This window comes from Pyrgilauda ruficollis, unplaced genomic scaffold (assembly GCF_017590135.1).
Source record: "Pyrgilauda ruficollis isolate IOZ18807 unplaced genomic scaffold, ASM1759013v1 scaffold3, whole genome shotgun sequence".
Taxonomy (NCBI): domain Eukaryota; kingdom Metazoa; phylum Chordata; class Aves; order Passeriformes; family Passeridae; genus Pyrgilauda; species Pyrgilauda ruficollis.
In genome coordinates, this window is record NW_024524377.1 from 563,407 (window position 1) to 587,455 (window position 24,049).

The following is a 24,049-nucleotide window of genomic DNA, read 5'->3' on the forward strand; positions in this document are numbered from 1 at the left end:
AGAATTCCAGTATAAATGGTATGAAAAAGCACAGAGTAGGTACAGCTTTCCAGTCTTCCCAAGTTTGCCAAGGCTTTTTGTGGATAATTTTTAATAAGAGCAACAGAAAAGTGGCACAGTCTCAAGTCTGCTCCTAAACCAGAGCAAACAGAGAAACCCACAAAATAAACGGCTGCCCTGACTTGTGCATTCTGGAATGTAAAAACATCTGACCAAAATCGCATTAACTGAAGAATAAGTGTTTAAAAAAAGAGAGATTGCCCATTTTTCCAGCAGTGCCAGGAGCAAGCATCATCCTCCTGTTGTGCACTGGGCTGTAAATGCCCATGGACCTCAAAAATCATCCCACTCCTTAAACCACGGGCACTGAGCACGACCCATCCTAAAAACTCTGGTTTTTAGCTCAGATGCAGCCCATCCCAAATATTTCCCTGGATCACCTTGTTTCAAATCTGGACACTTTCCACGTGCTGCATCTGATGCTGATTTTTTTGTTTTAAAAGCAATACAAGCAATAAGCTGAAGCTCACTTATGAGGCCTGCATAAAATGCTGTCTAACTACCAAGTACAGTAAATTAAACATGATACTCATAACATAAATACAATTATATTTATCAGCCTTTTATAACCACACAAAGCATTTACCAGTAAGAGTTATTTTGGAGTAGATAATTCCCAATTAACTTTTACTACTTTATTTTTGCTAATTTAGTTAGAGTTAATTTTTCAAATAAAATAATAATAATAAAAAAAAAGCTGTATCAAATGGCATCTCTAACTATTACACTGGAGATGAGATATAATTAAAATGTTATGTATATGGAATTGCAGCTGATGGGAACCTCAGCTTAAACTCTTATTTTTGTCTTTATTTGATTATTGCCTGCTCTGCACAGAGAACATGATTGAATTGCAGGATGGCTGGGTGCCCACAGTGCCAGGATTTGGAGAAGGAAAGGAAAAGCTGGGCAGGAAAATTACCTGGAAATTCAAACAGGTCAAGGTATGACCTTAAACACGCAGAGGAGTCCTCTGAAAACCTTTCTGCAATCATGTAAATTTATTTTCTGTAATCCTGGCTGTGTCTGTGGGATTGGGAATCTTGAAATTCCACAGCTCCACGTTGGGAATGGCAGGTAGGAAATGGGTTACAGTGGTCAGTGGGAATATACCAAGCTACCCTCACCCACATCCAGTGCCCACAAAGGCTCCTGGCATTCTGGGCAGATGGATAAATCAAATTTCAGGAGGAGGTTGACAACTGTCAGCCATAAATAAAATAATAAATATTAAAATATGCAGTAAAGCACCCCCAAATGGGAATATCCTGGGCACCAATCTCATTTCCTGGCAGTCTTTTGGTGACCCTCAGAAAAGCTTAGAGTTAATTTTTCAAATAAAATAATAATAATAAAAAAAAAGCTGTATCAAATGGCATCTCTAACTATTACACTGGAGATGAGATATAATTAAAATGTTATGTATATGGAATTGCAGCTGATGGGAACCTCAGCTTAAACTCTTATTTTTGTCTTTATTTGATTATTGCCTGCTCTGCACAGAGAACATGATTGAATTGCAGGATGGCTGGGTGCCCACAGTGCCAGGATTTGGAGAAGGAAAGGAAAAGCTGGGCAGGAAAATTACCTGGAAATTCAAACAGGTCAAGGTATGACCTTAAACACGCAGAGGAGTCCTCTGAAAACCTTTCTGCAATCATGTAAATTTATTTTCTGTAATCCTGGCTGTGTCTGTGGGATTGGGAATCTTGAAATTCCACAGCTCCACGTTGGGAATGGCAGGTAGGAAATGGGTTACAGTGGTCAGTGGGAATATACCAAGCTACCCTCACCCACATCCAGTGCCCACAAAGGCTCCTGGCATTCTGGGCAGATGGATAAATCAAATTTCAGGAGGAGGTTGACAACTGTCAGCCATAAATAAAATAATAAATATTAAAATATGCAGTAAAGCACCCCCAAATGGGAATATCCTGGGCACCAATCTCATTTCCTGGCACTCTTTTGGTGACCCTCAGAAAAGGTCCTGGTGGCAAAGGGGCGGTGCCAACTCAACCTGATAGTGCCTCAAAAATCAGAAAATTTGAGCCCCCAGGTTTCCTGATGTGCCAATTCTACCCCTGTGTAGGTGCCTTTCTGCTCTGTGGGGTTGGTGGAACTCATGTGCGAATTATTCACCTGTTAATGAATTTATTCACCTGCTATCCCTTGTGATTCCACTGCCCAGTTTGTCCCCAGACCTTGGGATGTTGGCTCCACACCAGGGAATGTCCTCGTGTCTCAGCCCAGCTCAGTGAAGGCTCTGACTAAAATTGCCACCAAAACCCAAAGTCCAGCGAGCTGCATCACTTGGGTGGGGTGTCCTTTGCAGTTTTTCATGCCCTTTCCAGTTCTTTGTCTTCCCAAGGATAGTGGTGAGGGACAGAGTCTCCCTTGGGATGAGGAATACTCAGGGAGTCCATTGCCACTGTAATTTTGTTCTTTCTGAAGAAATCCTTCAAGGTAAAAAAAGGGACAAGTCTGTGAAGCCTTCCTACCTACGTTTTGCTTTTCTGGTTTTCATTTTGTCTGGAAACATAAGGTTTAAACCAGCTGGAAGTGAGACTGTTGGATTTATCCATGGGAATTCTGCTGGAGACATCCTCTGTGCTCATTTTCCTGTCCCTAAACCAGGAATGGTCCCAGTGTCCTCCCAAAGAATCCCCCCTGGCAGGGTTAAATGTGCTGGTGTGGCTGCACAAATTCCAGCTGAGGACTGGGCTCGGGCTCAGGGGGTTCTCCCCACCCTGGAATTTTGGGAAAATGTGATTTCAACAGGGAGAGTGAGCTGGGGACACACGGGGTGTCCTTAAACCCAACCTCTCTACATTTCATCTGTCATCACTAATTAAAACACAGAAGCAAGGTTGCTAATTGTGTTGAGGACAGCGTGGTTGGGAAATAAAGGAAATGTGGACTCAGAGGCAGGAATTAATGTATTCCAGGCGGGAAGGGGGGCTTGGCTGGCGGGAAATATCAGCTCCTTCTGAGGACGAGGACAGTCACAGCCCCACTGTTCATTACTTTGGATGTGTCACATTTGCCAGGCTGACAAGATGTATTACAGATGAGGAGTTTTGCAGATGGAGAGAAATATCCATGGAAGTTGTTTATTTGATTTTGTTTTTCAGTATTTTTATTATTTTTCTTTCTTTTCTGCACTACCCTGTCCAACCTTGGGATAATGGAATTATTTTATGCCTTTTGCACTATCATCAGGCTTTGGATGGCTGCACAAAGGCCACTGGCAACAGAATAAGATGGCTGTAAAAAAATGCAAAAAATTGGGATAGGGAAAAAAAAAAAAGAGGTACATCCAATAACTTGCCCTTAAATTTAAAAGGAACTAAATGAGGAACTTCTGGACAATTTATCTTGCTGTTTACAGATAACAAGTCACTTTGTTTTTATGTGCTCAGTCTAGTATTCCATAATTTATTTGAAAGAAGATGAGAAATAATGTAGATAAATGATGAAGTGTCAGGGTCTGACGCTCTTAAATGAAGCTATTATGGTCAAAGAGAAAACGTAAAACCTGCGGCTCATTATGAGAGCGTTCTACTTGTCAGTTAAGTGAAAAGGCCTGGAATGATTTCCAGTTTATTTGTCATTGCAGTTATTAAAGCTGTCTTTTTGGTGCCATGAAAATGAATTGAAGACTTTATTCGAAGTAAATTTGTACTAAAGCTTTCAGATGTATCTTATGTGAGTTCAGTGAGGCAAGAAAACAGCTTAAAAGCTGAAATATTACAAGAAGGCAACTGCTGAAGTCCTGAAACACACAAGAATATAAAGTCTGAGGAAGTTACACAAATAAATGAAGTATCTTGTCTCTTGGGAAATAAAGCTCAGTTTGACTATATTGTACACTTAGACAAAGAAATCAGCCCTTGTTAGTGGCAGCAAAATATTGTCTTTCACAGCCTTGTGCCTGGTGCTTACTTTTATATCAAGCTATTAATTTTGGGACCAGATTATCAGAGAAGTGGGGATTCTGTGCTCCAGAGCACCTTTAGAAATGCAGTCTCTGAGCCAAGGAGGGGATGTGGCATCCATGGCAAGATTGGGTTTTTAATGGCCATCCTTTATGGTGAGGCTCTGTCATCTCAGGGGTCTTTCCAAACCCTGGTGATGCTCTGGTCCCACCGTGGTTCAAGAGGAGGCCAAATCATGAGAGATAACGGGGCTGGGGAGACCCACCCAGGGGTCCCTCTACCCTAAATGAACAAGCAAAGCATCACCTTTGACTGCATGGGATGGGAGACACCCCTGACATTTTTATTCCTCTGGAAACAGCCTTAAAATACTTGAACCTTGTGCAGCTGGAGGGTCACAGTGAAATGTTAGCCTGAAATCCAGCCAGCCCTGCCACTGAGGTGGTCACTGACACTCCTTTTATTGCCATCCCCTCTCAAGATCGTTCCTGCTGAACTGTAAATCCCCCATTTATGTGGAGACGATTGATAGGTTTATTTTATTTCATTCTGTTCCTCTGCATTTCCTTTCCAGCAGTCATGTTCCCCACTACCACTTCATATTTGCCAAGACAAATTAGTGCAGTTCTACCGGGCTTGGACTGTCCAAAAGGAAATTAAGAGTCCTTTTTTATTTGAAATTGAGAGCTGTAGGAGCACTAAACTGAATGCTTAACTCCAAGCTCCAGCAGTCTTAGAGCAGTATAGTTGACACTTTATTGCAAATATTACAAATGTTATGACATGTCTTCAGGGTCAAGTTAAAAACAAAAAGGGTTCCACATTCTCATCAGAAGTAATCTGTCAGTTTTGTCATCAGATATTATAGCAGCCCTCAGTAGCAGTGTCACAGTCAAGGGTTTATCAGGCTCGGTGGTAGATGTGTACATACTCTGATTTCCAGGGGTTTATATCTGCAATAAAAATTCCCTCCAGGCTAAAACTTGGAATTCATAGCCCAAAGGGATTTTTTTAATTAAAAAAAAGTATCAGCGAAGGTTTTTCTTGAATGATAAGAGCGCACAAAACCCAAATCTATTCTGCATTTTAAAAATACTTTAAATCTTTTAAACTGGCAGACTTCAAATATTTAAGCAGCCAACTCTCTTTACATAAGAGACCATTAAAAAGGACATCCCAGGAAGGGGATAGGTGGCGAAGCAGACAAGTGCTTTGTGCTCATCACGAGTTTAAGTGTTGAGCATTTGATGAGATGTATAATTAGCCACACATTTCTAAAGCTCTTGGTGTCTCTCCCCATTGAAACTGTGCATGAGGGAATTAGGATGTCTGAGGCACAAATATAAATCACTTTTTCCTCGCCACCCCCTGACACGGTCCTGCAGGACGGGGCTGATACGGCGTAAGCTGCTCGGATCAAGGCAGCCCCTCTGACACCCACAGCTGCTCCCTGGAGAACCACAGCTCTTCATTTCCTGCAGCTTTTCTCCAGTTTCCTTCATGGAAACTACCAAAATATTCCAAGAAGGGCGGGGATATTTAGAGGGAAAGGAACACAAGCAGAAATGCCCATGCAAACTTTGTGTGAGACCGTTGACCTGGAACGTTTGGCTATTGCTCAGTGACATTGTGGGGTTTCTCTTTGAAAAGTTAAGAGCAATGTATTTGATACAGAGAAATTTATGCTAAAACATGATGAAACACCAACTCTTATTCCTTTAAAAAGTCCAGCTTTGCTTAGGGAGTGGTGAAGCCCTGGCACAGGTTCCCTGAGAGGATCCAAGGCTAGGTTGGATGGGATTTGGAGCACCCTGGGATGGTGGAAGGTGTCCCTGTCCATGGCAGGGGCTGGAATGGGATGGTCTCCAACCTTCAATCCAAATATTCTGGGATTCCATGATTTAAGCCTTCACCAGGATGCCAAGCCCATACTTTCTGTGCAAATGCTTTGTGTAACAGAGTGTTAGGTACTGCAGGTCCCACCTGGTTTTATTTATGACCTCTGGCTCAGGGACAGGGATAACAAACAGGGTGTGCTAAAGAGTCACCAGGGTGCCCCATAAAATCCCAGTAAAGCAGCAGAGAACAAGCTCTGCTGGGTGGCAGGAAAGAGGGAGACATGGCTGTGGTGCACGTTTTCAGCTTTTATGTTGTAATTTGAACTTCCTGGGGGGAAAATGAAGGGATGTGGAGAAAGAAAACCAGCCCTGGGTGGGTTCACTGCCATGTCCAGGGGGAAATTGTCCTCAAAGGAACCTGCACGTGCTCCTTTAGTGCTCTTGTGGAGGCACTGCAAAATTGGAAAACTGAATGGACTTCTAAGATGTTTTCTACCCTCCCTGTCTGAATTCTCCACACGGGAATTCAGGTTGGCACCATCCCTTTGCCACCAGGAATTGTTTCTGACAGTCACCAAAAGAGTGCCAGGAAATGAGATTGGTGTCCAGGATATTCTCATTTGGGGTGGTTTATTGCATATTTTAATTTTTAGTATTTTATTTATGGTTGATGGTTGTCAACCTCCTTCTGAAATTTGATTTATCCCTCTGCCCAGAATTCCAGGAGCCTTTGTGGGCACTGGGTGTGGGTGAGGGTAGCTTGGTATATTCTCACTGACCCCTGTAACCCATTTCCTACCTGCCCCATGCCACAAATTCCCCTAATTTTGGGTGACAGTTGCCTACTTACTGCTTTTAGATCCCTGGAAACACCAAATATTCCCCAAATCTTCTGTATCAGTCAGGACAAGACTGATAATGACAGGTTTGATGCTCTGTACTGGGCTATGAGACTGATGAGACGGAGGAAAGAAGAATTGTCTCGAGGGAAGCAAATGGTTTCAGTAAAGGGCCATAAATGCAAATTTAAGTACTCTTTCTAGTAATGCTGGTCTATTATTGCAGCCTAAAGGAAGTTCATTTAATTAATAATTAAGCTCTTCAAGTTACTCTTAGCATGAATTTTAGTGTCAGGAATGGCCAGGAATTGGTTTTATGATGCGGCTGCGAGGGAGAAGTGACAGCAGCATAAAAAGGGTGAACGTTTTGCCAAGATCATGCACCAAAAAAAGCCAGAATACTATACCAAAAATACTGGTCACACACCAAAAATTCCAAAATCCAGAGTTTTGGGAATTTTCAGCAAACCCAGTGTGCTGATTAAAGACAGAGAGAAAAAGCAAAGTCCGTGTTAGGAGATCTGGTGTCAAACAGCCGCCACAGTTTCTCTTTGTTTTAATGGGACAGCACAGAGGTGATAATTACATTTCAGAGAAATTCCCTGCCTACCAAACTCCTGATAGCTCCAGCTGATCTTTGGCAGGCTCTCCAATTCCACAAATTCCACGTGCTGCAATGAGAATTAAACCCCTGTTCCCAGGTCCTCCCTGCCCAGTGGGTACCACCAAGGGAACGTTCTGGACCAGCACCCTGGGCAGCACTGGGATCCAGCTGGGGCTCTGCCTCCCTCTGAAACTGGGTTTTCCTGTGCTCTGGGTAAAGTTTAACCCCTTCCTGTCGCTTTTTCCAAGCTGCAGTGGTGATGATTATCCCACTGGGAATATCAGGTTCATAAGAAGCATTGGTGAAGCGCTTTAAATTTTCCGCTACAGAAAATTTTGTTGATGGTGTATTTTTTTTTCCTCAGATTTTCTTTTCTGTTTAACAATTGAAATGATTAGGAATGACTTGGTGCTGTACCCTGTTTTCTCCATGCTCCTGTTTTCTCCTCCTGGGTTATCTGGGGGTTGTGTTTCACAACTTTATTCGGTTTTCTCTTTAATCCCTGATTTAACTTGGCTCAAAACCTCTTTGTGTATTTTCTCCAAGTGCTCACAGAGCAATTCTGTCTCACATCTCTGTGTAGGGGTAAACAGTTGTGTCTTCAGAGTGCAGAAAGTAAAAAGTTCTTAATTCATATTATTAATTGAAATGTGTTAGTTTCTGAGGCTGATTGGTTTCTGCCCTGATTGAATATTTTAGAACATAAACGTAATGCTACTGTAGAGAAAAAATATTCACATGTTCTATAATTCACAGTAATTAATAAATTATAATGCATTTTTACTATTGTTCTAAATATAAGCTCTGAAAGATTAATAAAATTTGTGTTTTCCAGCCTTTTTTTGCTGGATGGGGCTGTGAAATCTGTGTTTGGGGAACTGAGCACCACCCCTTGCTGCTGTGCTCTGTGATTGATCCAAGGAATGGAAGATTTGGGTTTAGTTCTCATGAGCTGTGAGACCATGAGCAGTCTGACTGCACAAAATTAACAACCCACATGCTTGGGGCCAGGGTCAAGGAGAGTTTTTTATTTTATTCCATGATGTCATCAGAGAAGGAACATAACAAGTTGTTATTTTTAAATTTTTTTTTAAACCATGTAGGTGAATAAAAGCGGAATGGAAGCAGAGTTGTTGTACAAGAGAAAAATGATCCAATAATTCAGAATGATCCAATTATTCAGAATGAGCCAATGATTCAGAATAAAGGAATAAAAATATGAGTAGAATCATAGAATATCTTGAATTGGAAGGGACTCTTAATGATCACGGAAGTCCAACTCCTGGTTCTGCACAAGGCAGCCCCAAGAATTCAACCAACAATAAGTTCTAATAATTCTAATAAATTGTGATTGCATAATTTTGAGTGTTTTCCTGCCAAAATACTCAAGGGGAAAATATTCTGGATCCTACTCTCTATTAGATGTTCCTTAGTGTTGGCTTTTTTGGGAGGCTTTGAACACCATGGGGTGTTTCTTTGGGAAGGGTAGAAAGCTGCTCCTTCCCAGGATAATCTCCTCTGTCTGGTCTTTCTCACCAATTCTATTGCCTGTGTGCACAGGCAACATTCAAAATAGAAGGAAAAGTGCTACTCAAGAACTTCTTGCCTTTGAAAGCTTAAAACTTCCTTCTCTACAACCTTCCTTAGCACTGAAAGTAATTAGTGAAATGGGCAGCATGGTCTCATATCTGTGTCCGTGTGGAGTATCTTTAGGATGCAAAATACAATAATTTTTTAGAGGTTTGGAATACCCTAAGATAAACTTTGAAGTTAATTTTCCAGGCAAAATTTAAAGTCAGGACACATTTAAAATTTTGTTTGTTAAAAGAGCGTTTTCATGGAGAAGGGGATTTGCATTGTGCAAATTTGAAGGTAACATTGTGAAGCAGGTAAAGGAACTAATTAGTGATTTAATGTAAAAATGATTTCTTGTTTCAGTGCCCTGAGTGGAGCCCCAATGGCGCTGGCTGCCCAAAAAAGCCAAATTATTGGGGTGAGTCTCAGTAAAAACCAGCTCCAGAGGCATCTCCAGCTCCCAACGACTGGAAGGAGTGACCAACAAAAATCGGTGGCATTTGGCTGTTGCTGATTTATCTCCAATTCAGGCTGCTTAGCTTAACTTAACTTAACCACAGCCGGAGTATGTGCTCAAGCCCTGAGCTGACAAGAACAGAGCACCGGCCATTATTCCTGCTGGGGAGTCAGGGGGTTGAGCCATCCATCCTGCAATTCCTTGAATTCCCAAAGCTTTTCAGGCGGCTTCCTCAAGGACAGCGCTCACGTCTCAGGCGCTGCGGTGACAGATGGGATACAACGTGTCATGTGATGGATAACGCCGGAGCCACGGCGCTTAATCCTTCTAATACTAATAGCAGCATTATCATAGAGATTTATGAGAATGTCAGTTCCAAGTTCCCAGTTCCATTCATGGGTTTTTAAAACTTCAGCTGCAAAAAACATGCATCCATCCCATTAATTCTAATTATCATGGTTCATCTTCTCAGCAGTTTTGTACTCCGGAACCTTTCAGTGCAAATTAACGTACCAAAAAAGTGTATTAATTAATATTTGTAGCTTTTAATTTCTGCGAGAGTGTTGTCTGGAAGCAGCTGGCAGTACAGGGCCACTGCTATTGAATCTTTGCCAAACAAGTGCAGATGTAATTTTGTTATCTCTTGCTTAGTCATTTACGCAAATTAATTTGAACAATTAGCCTTTTACTGGTCCTTCATGAATCATGCAAAAGGGATCTGCCAAAAAATTGCTACTTGACAGAAAAGAATTGGTTAACGTTGTAAATCCTCCTAAAAGGTGTTACTGTGTTTGGGACAAAGGAGAACTTCAGGAACAATCTTAGTGGTTTTATTTTTCTTTTGTATGCTTTATCTATTCCACTTATTGCTTGGGAACAAAAATTCTGAAAGAAGAGTAAGCAGCAGAAATGTGGGAACTTTTGGATGAATACCAAAAAAAAGTTAAGCTCCTTGCCTGGATGTTGCATTGACCTCACTGCTCTCAGAGCTGTGCTGATGTTCTACAGAGAGGAGGTTGGTGCTGAGGTCACTCCAAAAAGAACAGATTTACTCATTATTTGACAAAACACCCTAATCTCTCATTTCTTTGGACAGCACTGTAAAGGTAGTCTGTTACCTCATGGAAATGTCTCTCCTCTAAGTAAAAGAGGTTTCCACATAAGGGCTCAAACTTTTATTTAACTAATGTGAAGAATCGCAACTCCTCTGTGGAGGCTGGGTTTGAATGACAGGAAACTCAGATGTTTCATTGCTCTTTTCTTAACTATCAAACTCATTTTTCACCAGATAATCAAACTTACCAGCAGACGGTGCCATCCAGAGACTCTGAGTAGTGCTGTCAATGGAAATCTGTCTCAGTTGCTGTTATTGTAAACACACTCCATTTTTTTCTCAACCTTTTTACATATATCCTTTCAGTTTAAATTGTATTGCACAAATCTGAGCTTAGTGATGGATATTCCTAATTTGCAGCCGAGTTAGTTGTTACCTGTCCCTCTGATTTCACTGCTGAGACAGTTCTTGCAATTTTGGAAGGTATGTGCTGCAATGCTCTCTCGGTGAATTAAATAGAATTAATGGTCAGCTGCATTCAGAACCATCTAGCCAATATAATAATATATAGATATATAAATAACGATAATGCTGATATATTTAAGTAAAACATTACATTTTCCTCCATCTTTTCAGCCATCTCGACGGGATGTCAATTGTTCAGAACAGGTAGAGTTTTTCTTGGGGCACTAACAGGACCATCCCATTTTGCCTGAAATTTTGACTGCAGCTCTGGGAACAAGTTCAGAATTAAATATTTCTTTTGTGGCAATCACACTGGAGCTCAAATGAGCACTGACTCTCCATTAGCTGAGCCAGGCAGCCCCGTGCAAATTCCATCACTACGGCAGGGGAAGGGAGGGGGCCTTTCCCTCTAATTGTTTTTTCCAAGCTGCGATTTCACAGCCTGTATTGTTATTTCCATTTGTCCATTTGATTGTGGAGAGAAGAGACCAGATGTTGTGTGACAAATCATAGCTATTTGCAATCTGTTGGAATTCTTATAAATTGTACCGGGGATCATTTTCTGATAACTGATCCTGCAATCACTTGTGCACGTGCATCACTTAGAGCACGAGATGTCCTATTGGAGATTGTGGATCTATTCATGTGCCTCAATTAAACAGGCACCACGGGCATTTGTGGGAATGTTTGTGGTGGGAAATCCGCGGATATTTGGAACTCGGTTCACCGTGGCGTCAATTTCCATTCCATCAAGCCCCACGTTATTGTTACACCGTAAAACTTGAAACCGCCTCACGGTTTTTATTATGATTAGGGTACGTGGGGCTAAAAATTTGGCTGAAGATTATCCTGCAGCAGAGTGATCCAATTTTGTTTGCTGAATCGTAATTCCCAACAAATAGTTCCTTCAGGAAAGTGCATCCAGCCCAGCCCTGTTATCCATCTGTTTTTGGGGGCTGTGGCTAATCAGAGAAGTGGTCTCTCACTGCCACACTGAGAAGGATGAAGTTAGTTCCTCTGTAATTGAAAGAATCAGTAGTAAACTTGGCTGGAGCTTGATTAATGGTATATTAAAATCAGAGTCTTCGTGGTGAGTGCTAGATAAGGAGTTTTGGGCAAATTACTTGGTTACTGGGAAACCTTTAAATTTTAATCATGGAGACACTTCAGCATCATTAGGAACTGAAAAGGACAATGGGCACTGGGAGGAAGTTATGTGAATTGATGTGCTTTTCAATCTCTTCTTCTGTGGGGCTGTTGAGTGATGCATGGGCTGCAATCGAGGATCCTCTTGCTCCCCATGCCCCTGATTGCTGTTGTTATAATTTAGTGTTATCCAGTTCTTTATGATCATGGAAATCAGATGAGTTATTTGCAAAAGATGGAAGGTTTTAGCATAAGAAAATGTGGTTTAAGAGCCTGGATTGTCCTTGCAGTTTGTCTGGATGTGGGGGGAGGCTGCACCCTGTGTTTAGAACGCGAGGAAATAGCAAAACAGGCTCTTTATCACACATTTATTGTTTAATGTCATAATAATACAAATCTTAAACCTACATTTACACCTCACTTTGATCCATTCTTGTCTAGAGAGCCTGTGCCATGTATGGGCTCATGTGTGTGGCACCTGTGATTATCCCTGTCTATATCTAGATAATATATTTATTATCTATATTTCTTATCTATATTCATTAGCTATATATTTATCCATATTTACAGAGACATGAGGTGCTGCAACAGCACTTTATGAGGATCCACATCTTTATGTGGGATGTAAACCTCTGTCCTGGCTGACAGATCCAAATCAAAGAGTGCCAATAAATCTGGTGCACTCAAGCCCTCACATCTTTTGGTGCTACCTGGGATTTTGGAGCAACTGTAAAGGTGTTAGGATCTCATTTCCAATGTCATGGAATAGACAAGAAATGCTCAGCATACTCAAAGTGACAACAGCTTCCCCCCCAGCTTTTCCAGGGAAGTATACAATGGAATTGGGTGTATGAAGTGACCACTTTTTAATTTAAAATAATTTTTTTGACTACCAAGGGAAAACCTTTTTCCTTCCTAAAGATGTCCTTCAGACATATTCTCTTAATAGCCTGAATTTATCTGTAGCCAGTTCATGCTTGCACCAACCTTGCCTAGTGATTTAAACTACTTTTAGCCAAGTCTTCATTCATTTTATTTGCCTAAATAAATGATTTTGTTTCATTCTCATCACTTAAGAGAGATTGAACTTTTTCCCAAGTATTCCTTTTCCATATTTTGATGAATTTTCCTCCTGCCTGTGAACAGTCTGCAGCAACCAGGCAACCCCAACATGGTGCTTGTAGAATAATGGGAATATTCTCCTATTTTTAATGCGAACATTAAATGTTTGTGCTCATGAGGCTGTTGCATCAGTGGTTTATATTCAGCATATCATGAAATCTTTGTCTTCTGCTTCCATTTCCAAAAACAACCTCAAAAATACCAATTATTCATTCCTAAATTCCTGAACTGGAAGTTTTGTACTTCTAAGTGTTATCCTATGTCTGTCATTGAAGTCCCCAGATCATTTCATTTACCTGTCGTCTGAAATTCCTCACAGTTGGTGCTGCCTTCCAAATTCATGTCAGGAAAAACAATTTAATTGGTGTCGTCGCATCCTCTGTCAAATTAATTATCAAAATTGTTCAATAGGATCAGTTCTGACACCTGAGCAATGTAGGATTAACAGCCATTTGTCCAAAGTCACTTTGGAGTGCTGTGAAGGAAAAAAGGTCTAAATCCCACTGTGTTCTCCAGAGGAACATCCATTTCCTTTCTAAAGGAAAATATGTCCTGGGGAATTTTAGGCTGGGAAAAGTGGTTTATTTCTGGCAAAGACAGAACTTGCTGCAACAAAATATCTGCAGAAAAAGAAACTTCATTTTGAAATGTCTGCACCAATCATCACTGGAGAAGCTGGTTGGGAATGATCCCTGTTCCTATGGGATGCAGGAATCCCAAATCCAAGCTGTTGGCCTTAGAAAGGCACAGTAACCATCTACAAGGAGATCTTCCCCTGGGAACACCCCATTCACCCATTCACTGAGTTTCTTGATGCAAATTAGAAACATTTTTAAAATGAAGGGAATTTTCATGTAGGGGGATACCATTTTCCATCCAAAATAGCCACAGGCTGGAATTCTTGCCACAGAAAACAAACTGCCAGACCAAAATGTGAGAGAAAGAGACATATCCAGGCACGGTGAGTTGTGTTTTTTTTTATTTTTTTCTGCTTCTTTTAATAGATAACGTGTAGTCAGGAATTGAGAATAGTAGAACAAGTCCTAGGGGGGTTATGGATTTAATGGTAGGGGATGAAGCTGTTGTGGGAGCATATTGTTTATTAAATTTTCTCATTCAGATGTTTATTGTATGATTTATGGTGACAAGCTTATTATGTGCCCCTTTTTAATTTGTCATGTAATGACTGTGCATATGTGTACAGCCAATTAATATATTCAGAAGAGATAAAAAACACTGGGAGAAACCCCTCTGATCAACCTATTTACCTTTGTTAACAGCGCAAGGCTCAAATTTCACCAGTATCAGGTCATTCCATATCTGTAGATCTATAGATTATGGAAATATGGTATGTGCAGAACAGATCTCACAAATATTTTTGAAGTTCAGGATTCACTGGGTCATTTACAGGGAGTTTTGGGTTTCACACACCTCATTTTATGTTTGCACAGCCCAGTGGTGAGCTGAAAACTGGAGAAAAATCTGAGGCCTCTAAAAGTGCAGTGCTTATCTAATGTAGTTTAGATTTGCCTTATCAGCCTTGCAGAAGAGGAGTGTCTGTGGGACAGGCTCGGGTTATTTATCAGCTTCAAAATGTTCATAAAGATGTCTGAAATGTTGAAAGGAGAGACTGTGCTGAGGGGATGCTCAGCAGCTGCAGGAGGGGCTGGAGCTCTGCCTGGTGGGAAGGCCTGGAATCAAGGGCCAGTCCATGGCATTACAAGAGGTCACCTCCCAAAGCCACCTCTTCTTTTATAATTATGGCAATTCAGAGCTCACTCTTCCATTTTTCCATTTATTTTTCCATTTTTCAATTTATTTTTCCTTTTTTCCCTTTTTCCCTGTTCCCTTCCCTTCCCTTCCCTCTTCACTATTATTAATAATAAAACTATTAATATAATTGATTTCAATTATTAACCTGGTCCTGTCTAACCCCCAGGTTTCTCCAGTTTTCCTCCCCATCCCGCAGAGAGGGAGGGAGCAGGTGGCTGTGTGGGATTCAGCTGCTGGCTGAGGTTAAACCATGACAATATCTCTCAATTTCTTTGTCTTCCTTTGTCACCACATCACTGGGAGAGGAGAGAAATCAGGGAAAAAAAAAATTTGATTAAAGATCCATCACAAATTAATGAACGAAAGTGCAATCCTGGCACTTCATGCTAGAATGGAACATTTTAAAAAATCATGAAGTGAGACATAAGAACACTAGAAAAGTTTGGATTGGGGCATAAAAATTCTTTGGAAGACTCTGTGCTAATCAACAGCAAATGTAAGAATCCCTCAGGCTGAAAGGGCAGTGAGTGACTGTATTTGTCACATTGAAGGTTTTCAATCTGCATTTTCCAAACGTGGTTTCTCCTTATGATAACGATGATGGGATTAATTATCACCAGGAGAAGGAGTGATAATGGCACTTTGAACTGTGTTGGTCACCACATGACCCAGGCTGTTGCTTGTTTTTACATCCCCAGGATGGGGAAAGGAAAGGACCCAGATGGGCAGGAGGACAAACACCAGCCTGGCAGTCTCCTCACCTGCCTGCACTGGGATATCACCAGAAAAAAACCTGCAATTAGTCCTTGGGATTAACACTCAGCTGCAGCAAATTATTGAAATATGCTAAGTGTAAATACGTGCGTGCTTTCTGAGAAATGCTGGTGTCACAACAGCCAGATTTCCAAAATTTATAGAACTATTATTAAATTTAGAAAGTTTATTTCAGCCCGTGCTGGAGAGGGAACATAAACCAGAGTGGTGGGGAAAGGGAGGCAAGTGAGGGAATAAATCTCATCCCTGGGAATAAATCCATGGATCCCAGAGCATTTCCCTGCAGCAGGAGCACTGAGGGGTGGCTGGCAGGGCAAAACACTGACAATATTTGGTATTTTCCATTCATGAGCAGTGCCCAATGAATATTTCAGAGAAATATTTAAAGAGAAAGTGAAACTATGTCGAGATATGATGGGCCACTGAGAATTATTGGGAATTGGAAATTTGTGAGGAAATCTGGGATGTCCTTTACAATCAAACTGTTCCTAAGTCACAGCATGTATAATTCTGAAAAAAAGGAACTTCTGATTATCCTGCATACACTTGATAAATTTGTTGACATAAAAATTACTTGAATTTTTTTTTTTTCAATGAAGTTTTTAACATTTATCTGCTGCTTATGTGACTTCTAGAAGCTATTTTTTTCTGAAGACCTCACTATTTGTTGCAATTTGTTTTCATATGAATGGTTACCCATGTGGAAGAATGTGCTCTGGAACTTTTTCCTTGTAATTAAATTAATTCAGGGGACATGGAAGCAGCTCCTGGTGCTCTTTAGCTTCTCTTACTTTAGTAACTAATTAATGTACAACTGACACACGTACTCAGCTTTCATAATGTTATCTGATTAATAAGCAATAACCACCTCAGTAAATCAAAATTAAATGCCTACTTATGGCAGTGAGTTTAGAACCCTCCTGCCTAGAGACTTTTCATTGATTGATTCATTAAATATTTCATTGACAGATGAAAAGAAGAGGAAAAAAATCCTCGTGAGCAGCTTTGCCTTTTGTTTTACAGGGGAAGTTTTATACCTTTGGTTCACTGAAGAAGTTAAAGTTCTGCAAAGGGTCTTGGGTGGCTGAAAAACCAGATGAAAGCCGGGGTGTGTTGTGCTCCAGGCAGGGCTGGAGAGGGAAAGAGGGATCCCAGAGCAATAAATCACTCGCTGAATTTATGAGTCCATCTTGTGGATAATTAGTGCCCTGCTGGAGCTACCAAAATCCTGCCGGTGGTTTCATCGAAGGTACTGGAAGCTTGATAAAGGGTGAAGAAATAGAATATCTCCTAGAAGAAGAGAGGGGCAGCCTTCTTCCTCCCTCTGGAGGAGAAATTTAAGCACTTAATTCCCAACAAAATTCACTAAATCCTGCTTTTTCCATGGACCTCCCAGTCAGCAACATCAAAATGAGTTGACAACCCTCGGTTTTAGGTCACAGATGAAAGTTCAGAAAACATTGCTTTCCAAAACTATTCTTTTTAGGGGGAAGCTTTCCTTTCCAGCTATATCAGACTGTGTTGGCTACTTCCTGCTGCTTAATGAAAAATGTACTTGTAATTTAACAAATATGTTGCTTGCTGGTGCAAAGAAAGCAGTCCCAGGTGTGAGAGGTACATATTCAGGATTATATTATTATTTTTTAGAACCATGTTTCTCACAAACTTGCAGATGTACAGCCAGGTTCACCACTTAAGCATTAAATTTGTTGCTCCAAGATTTTTCATGAGTTCCCATTCTGATTTTTTTGACATTCATTAAGTTGCACAAGGTGTTCATTACACCAAGATACCTTGAACAGTGAAGGCCAAATGTGCAGCATGATCAGTTCAAGGAACTGTGGGTGGGTGAGTGAAGGACTGTGTGGGATTGGGAAGGCAGAGGGTTAATATTATATCTTACTTCAGGAATAAAAATGATTTTATTCAGAAAATGAGGTGCAATTACATGATAAACAATAGTCCTTTTCCTTTAAAATGTAACAAGTTAGAAAAAAATAGATTTTTTTTTTTGGTCTGCTTTTAATGTTTCTATGTCTTGGCACTTACTTACAGCCTGCTTGCTGTCTTTAATTTTTTTTTAACCTGGTATTGAAGGTTAGTCATTATGAAATAGAATAAAGTTGGTGAAATAGAATATGGAAATTGCATTTGAGTTGATGGTGAGCCTCTGCTTAGGGTAAACTTTTGTAAAAAAAAAATGTTTTGGCTCTGATCTCCTCCACTAAGGAGGCTTTGGCTGTAAAAAAAGCTGTTCTAATTTTTTTTTTTTTTTTTTTTTTTTTTACTTTACAGTGAAACTTCATCTTTTTGTCGCTGCGTTAACCTGAAAACCATAAAGATACATCTTCGTTTTCCTCTAAGCTTCTTCTCCCAGTCATTCCTTTTTAACTCATTCCTATAATAGTCCCTTTCCAGCAACACCAGTGACAGCAAAACCTATGAGGGTTTTCAAATTCAATAACCAGGCCTGGAAAGGAGGCATCCCTCATCTCAGCCTCAGCTGAGTAACTGCAGATCCTTAACATTACCCTCTACACTGGAGGTCCTCGGAGCCATCAATCTGCTGGAAATGTGCTGACAGCTCCGAGCGGTTCCGCGGCGTCTGAGCCGCTCCAGGAGCGCTGAGATCACCGCCAGAGCCGTGACTGACGAGCTCGGGGTGAGGACTCTGCCCCTGCAGCTCTGAGCACACGTGTTGGGCAGCTCTGGGCACGTGGGAGAGCTCCGGGGGGATGGCATGGGTTTGGTGCTTCTCCTCTCCTCCCCAAGGCTGCGGGAATTCCAGCTTTGGTTAGGGAGGAATCCAGCAAAGGTTGCAAATTTGACGGCATGCCGCTATTGGCCAGTGCGAGTGGCTGCAAATGGAGGACATTTTCCATGGGAAAAGGAACTCCTTTCCCCAAGGTCTGCGTATCAGCTCAGAGGTGGCATTTAGGACTCTAAGGGCATGCTATGTTCTAGTTGCTGGAAGTTTAGTTTGGGAGAAATCCTGCCATGTTTGCAAATTTTTACGTCAGCACCCCACTGTCAGCCGGTGCAAGTGGCTGCAAATGGAGGCCATTTTCCATGGGAAAAGGGACTAATTTCCACAGGGTCTGGGTATCAGCTCGGAGGTGGCATTTAGGGCTCTAAAGGCATGCTATGGTCCAGTTGCTGGAAGTTTGGTTTGGGAGAATTCCTGCTATGTTTCCAAATTTTGACGTTAGCACCCCATTGTCAGCCAGTGTGAGTGGCTGCAAATGGAGGCCATTTTCCATGGGAAAAGGAAGTAATTTCTGGAGTTGGAGGATGGAATTGCAAATGTATTGCTCACCACAAGGGAAATGGGAGTGTTTTTTTCAGGTTTGTAGGATGTGAGATTCAAACATGTGTATCCTCTACCTCATCCTCCTACACCCCCAAAACACGTCTCTGCTGTCTCATTTTCCTTATGTGGAAATCCCAGGATCAATGAAGTTGGAAAAGACCTCCAAGCCCATGGAATCCAAGCTGTGCTCAATCCCACCTTGTCCTCAGCCCAGAGCCCTGAGTGCCACGTCCAGGAATTCCTTGGACATCTCCAGGGATGGGGACTCCAAACCTCCCTGGGCAGCTCTTTCCAATGTTTAATAATCCTTTCCTTGTAGAAATTCCTTCTGGAGGTGGTTTGAAACAATTGCTCTGTGTGTTGTCTCAGGGTCTTGCACTGGCCAAAGCAGAGCTGTGTGTCCTCAGCAGGACCTTTTCTGTGTCATCTCTGCCTTCCCTTCTTCTTGAGCAAGTTTCTGCCCAGCTCACAGACCACTTGCAAAGACACAGGAATTATTTTGGAATCAAGCTTTCATACTATTAAAAAGTAGTTTCCCTATTTTTCAGTTTGGACAGTCTCTCTTTGTTTTTGTCTCTAAATTAGTTTTTAACCATGTGTACAGTAATTGTAACAACGATACAATTGTTGCAATAACTTATAACAATATTACACTAATTTCCTCATTTAACATTTCTATTTTTAACCATGCCAAAGGAAGTTGAGTACACACAGTAGGGAGATTATATGAATATATTCTGATTGTTGATGTGTCCCATTTATTCCTGGACTTGATGAATGTTTCCCTTGCAAATATGTGAAGGGAATGCATTTTGATGTTTCTCACAGCACAGACTAAAGCCAGGAGTTTAAGCCTCTGTGAATCAGTGAAATCCCCAGAGAGCACCAAAATGTAGTGGGAATTGGACCTTCAAACCCCTTCAACTACATTCTTCTGCCTGAAGAATTCCACCACATAATAATTACAACCAAGTAGGAATAATTCCTAGGTTCAACTCAGAGACTTTTTTTCCTTTTCCTTTTCCTTTTCCTTTTCCTTTTCCTTTTCCTCTTTTCCCCTTCCCTTCCCTTCCCTTCCCTTCCCTTCCCTTCCTTCTTCCCATTCCATTCCATTCCATTCCATTTTCCTTTCCCATTTTCATTTTTTCCTTTCCTCTTCCCGTCCTCCTTTTCCTTTCTCCTGTCCATCTCCTCTGCCTTTGCTGTCTTTACTTTGCCCTTGACCACAGAAGTAATTTTATTTCCAGCTGCCCCATCCCTACACCAGTGGTTTTGGGCCTCAGCTCCGGAGCCATTCCCGTTCCCTCCGCGCGCGCCAAGGACGATTCTGCGCCCTCTGCGCCCCCTGCATGGGGTCACCCTGGGGCTGAGTGGCTCCGGGGTGTTGATGCCATTCTCCAGCTCAGTGGAGCTTCCCCAGCAGCAGCCAGGAAGGGTGAGGGACACGGTGGCGCTGCACGAGGCCGGTGCCAACCCATCTCTCGCGTGCCTTTGGGCAAAGCCGCTCGACCGCGCGGCGAACAACTCTCCCCAAGACTGGGGCACTCGCTGTTGGCTGCATAATCCTCTCTAATGCTCGATTTTTCCTTCCTTGAGAAAAGATTGAAGAAGAGAATTACACTGGAACTGGTGGAGGCATGATCCATGCTCCCTTGATTATATGGAAACATTAAAATATCATCAGCATGTTAATTTTATCAACTGAACTGGATGAGATTTATTCCTCTCTCTTATCTATTGCATTAGGCTGGAAATACAATTTATTCTGATGGTGGGAATGTCAGACAGAGAGACCAAAAACATCTGGACATCTTAATAGGAGACAAATTTTCTAGGATGTACATTGACCCTTTAAAATTAATTCTGCTAATAAAGAGGCAGGAATTTCAGGGCCTATTCATCTTCCCAAATCGAGCCCCAGCTCCTTTTTGGGGTAAAATCAAGTGGATGAATGAAGGCTCCTTTGAAAACTTATAGTTCTCATGTTTTTGTTGCATATAATATGTACCAAATACAATAGGTTGTTAAATATAAATATAAACCACACAACATCAGATAAAACCCAGACATCACAAACTACAAGATTAAGAAAAATCAGTGAAAATTCTCCTGGAAAAACAATGTATCTTAAACATTCTGCAGGTCTGCATTGGTGCATTTTCTTTCTGAACATATAAAATCATTATTAATTAAAACCAACCGTAAAGAAAACCCCCAAAGCTCCAACTCCTTGCTCATTGAAAGTTAGTTTCCATTTAAAAAAATATCTTGTATTACAGTGTGTAGATTATCCCAGAAGGTTCCCAGTCCATGGAGGAAGGTGAGTGACCTTCTCCTTGTCCTGGGAAGCACATGGAAGCAAAGATAAACACCCAAAGTTGAACACCTGCGGCTCTGTGCCCGCCTGGCACGCTGCGATTCCCATTTTCCTGGGAGCACAGAGGAGGAGAGGAGAGCAGTGATCTCTGATCCAGAACATTCCTCTCAGGCTGCTCCAGCATGGCTGAATTTTCATGTGGCTTTCCCTGGAAGTTCCAGGCTCGCCCGTAGCAATAACTTGATAATTGTTCTGGGAAGAGACTCAGCCCTGCTATCTTATGCACAAGTAAACAGGCATCTGTAAGATTAAGAATTATATGCCAGGGCTCTGACACAAGCATCAGTTATGCCAGATGCAAATAATTTATTCTTTGTCAGTTCAAATACACAGCCTGGTTTGGATGGCTGAAATTTATACTGGCACCAAAACGCAGCGCGGTGTTATTTCAGCAGGGTGTCAAAACCACAGAGATGCAGCTCAGATGACCCAAAAAAAGAGGGAGAAAAATATTATTTATGTTTTCTGAGGGTAACTCATCAGTGTTATGTAGAAATAGGTGATGTAATAACTTTGTTGTGTGATGAAACGTGGGGAGGCCCTGGCACAGAAGAGAAGCTGTGGCTGCCCCTGGAGCCCTGGAAGTGCCCAAGACCAGGCTGGAAAGGGCTTGGGATAATGGAAGGTGTTGGGGGTGGAACAAGATGAGTTTTGAAATGCTTTCCAACCCAAACCATTCTGTTATTCCATGTGTCCTCCTTGACAGGGAATCATGGAATTGTTTAGGTTGGAAAGGACTCTCCCTACCAGTGTCCTAAACAGTTTAGCTTTCCAAAGCCAAGCAAACCATGCTGAGTAAGAGCCTGAGTGGAATTAAACTGCAGATCTGCCAAGGTGAAGCTGGGTTGGTGCTCAGCCTGCTCAGGATGCTTAGAGAGTGCTCAGGAGCTTCCTTAACTCTGAAAACAGAAGAAATAGAGATGTTCAGCCAAGATTTATCCACTGGTGAGGCACCTCCAATCTCAGCATAATTTCTGGGGCCTTCCTGACAAGAGAGGAAACACTGAGGGGATGGAATGTGTCCAGAGAAGAGAACAGAGCTGAGGCAAGGGGCTGGAGAATTCCTGAGGGAGCCTCCAGGAGAGGCTCAGGTTGGACATCAGAAGAAATTTCCCCATGGACAGGGTGGTCAGGGCTTGGCAGGGGCTGCCCAGGGAGGTTTGGAGTCCCCATCCCTGGAGGTGTCCCAGGAATTCCTGGATGTGGCACTCAGCGCTCTGGGCTGGGGACAAGGTGGGCACGGTTTGGAGTTCATGTTCTGGGAGGGCTTTTCCAACCTCAAAGATCCCGTGATTCTGTGAACCACTTTATGCACAGTACAGTCAAACACATCTCCAAGATTATTTGGCACCTTAAACATTGAGTTAAGCTCTGGTGAAACTGTCAAGTAATCTGTTCCCATGCCACCAGCTGAAAATTCTGCTCATTTTACAGGAGTTCAGCTCTCAAGGATTTACTGAACAACAGAAAAAGTGGAATTTGAGGCACACATCCTAAGCCGAGTCCATAACAGCCCCCATTTCCAATAACAAAACCAGCAGTGACAGTGATATATGGCTTTTTTTATGAGACCTGATAACTGATGGATATGTGATCTTATAAATGCTTAGACAAACTAATGCACATAATTATATTTTCCATTTGAAGTCTATTGCTCGGCATTCTAATACAATATCATTAGTCGGAATGGCCACAATGATACAGCTTGGGCAGTTTGTCACAGTAATTACGGGGTGATTATTTTTGACTGGAATAAAGATTTCAGTTTTAGTATGGTGGAAAGCATAATCACAAATTAGAAACAGTCTCAGAATAAAGAAATATCAGGGAGAGGGACTTTAAATATGGATTATAGTGCAATTCTAAAACAATTTCTTTAAAGAAGTGCACTCATTTGGCTGAAAGTGGGACTGCTTTTAGGTTCATAGCGAGTTCCTTCCCAAAAGGATGACAATTACCTAATTAACAGTTCCTGTGTGGAAGGTTTTTGTAAAAGGGAAGATCTGGGCATCGTAAGGAAGGCTTGCCTCGTAATTTACATAACTGCTAAAATGGGCTTTGTTTTTTCAATCGACCAAAAAAAAAATGCATCATTTGTCTTCACCATGTTCAGGAGGGTTGATTAAAGTAGACACTGTCCTCACATCTGTATTGAAAACTGTATTAATCAATTGATTAATCACGGGGCATTAATCAAAATCTTCCTTAAGTGTTTTACTTTTGGAGCAGCTCTTAGTATTTCCTATCAGATTCCTTTTAAGGTGTCCATTATAAAGATTAAATTTGGGTGGTAAATATTGAGGGGTTGAAGCACACGTGGCTTTCTCCTTGAAGGTCACAGCCATTGCTCATTAGTGTTACTTTTAATGGGATAAGAAGCAAAAGTTTTTAATATGTGACTACACCAATTAATCAAACCCACATTTGATTTCCTTTCCAGTAAGGAGAAATTTCTTGTGGTGTAAAACTTTGAATACTTCAGTCTATGCTTAAAAATATTCCAAGAATTTAAGGAGTTTAAGCTGTACATGCAGATATAATGAACTGATGCTCTAATTATAACTGCTGTTTTTTAAATATTCTGCTTCACAAATACTGATTTTAAGGTATCCTGGACAGTTTTCATGAAGTTTTTATTAGAATAATCTCATTTTCTCATATAGTGAATGAATGTCAAACTTCAGAGCACTGTCACAAATCTTTTTAGCAGTTATTTTTGA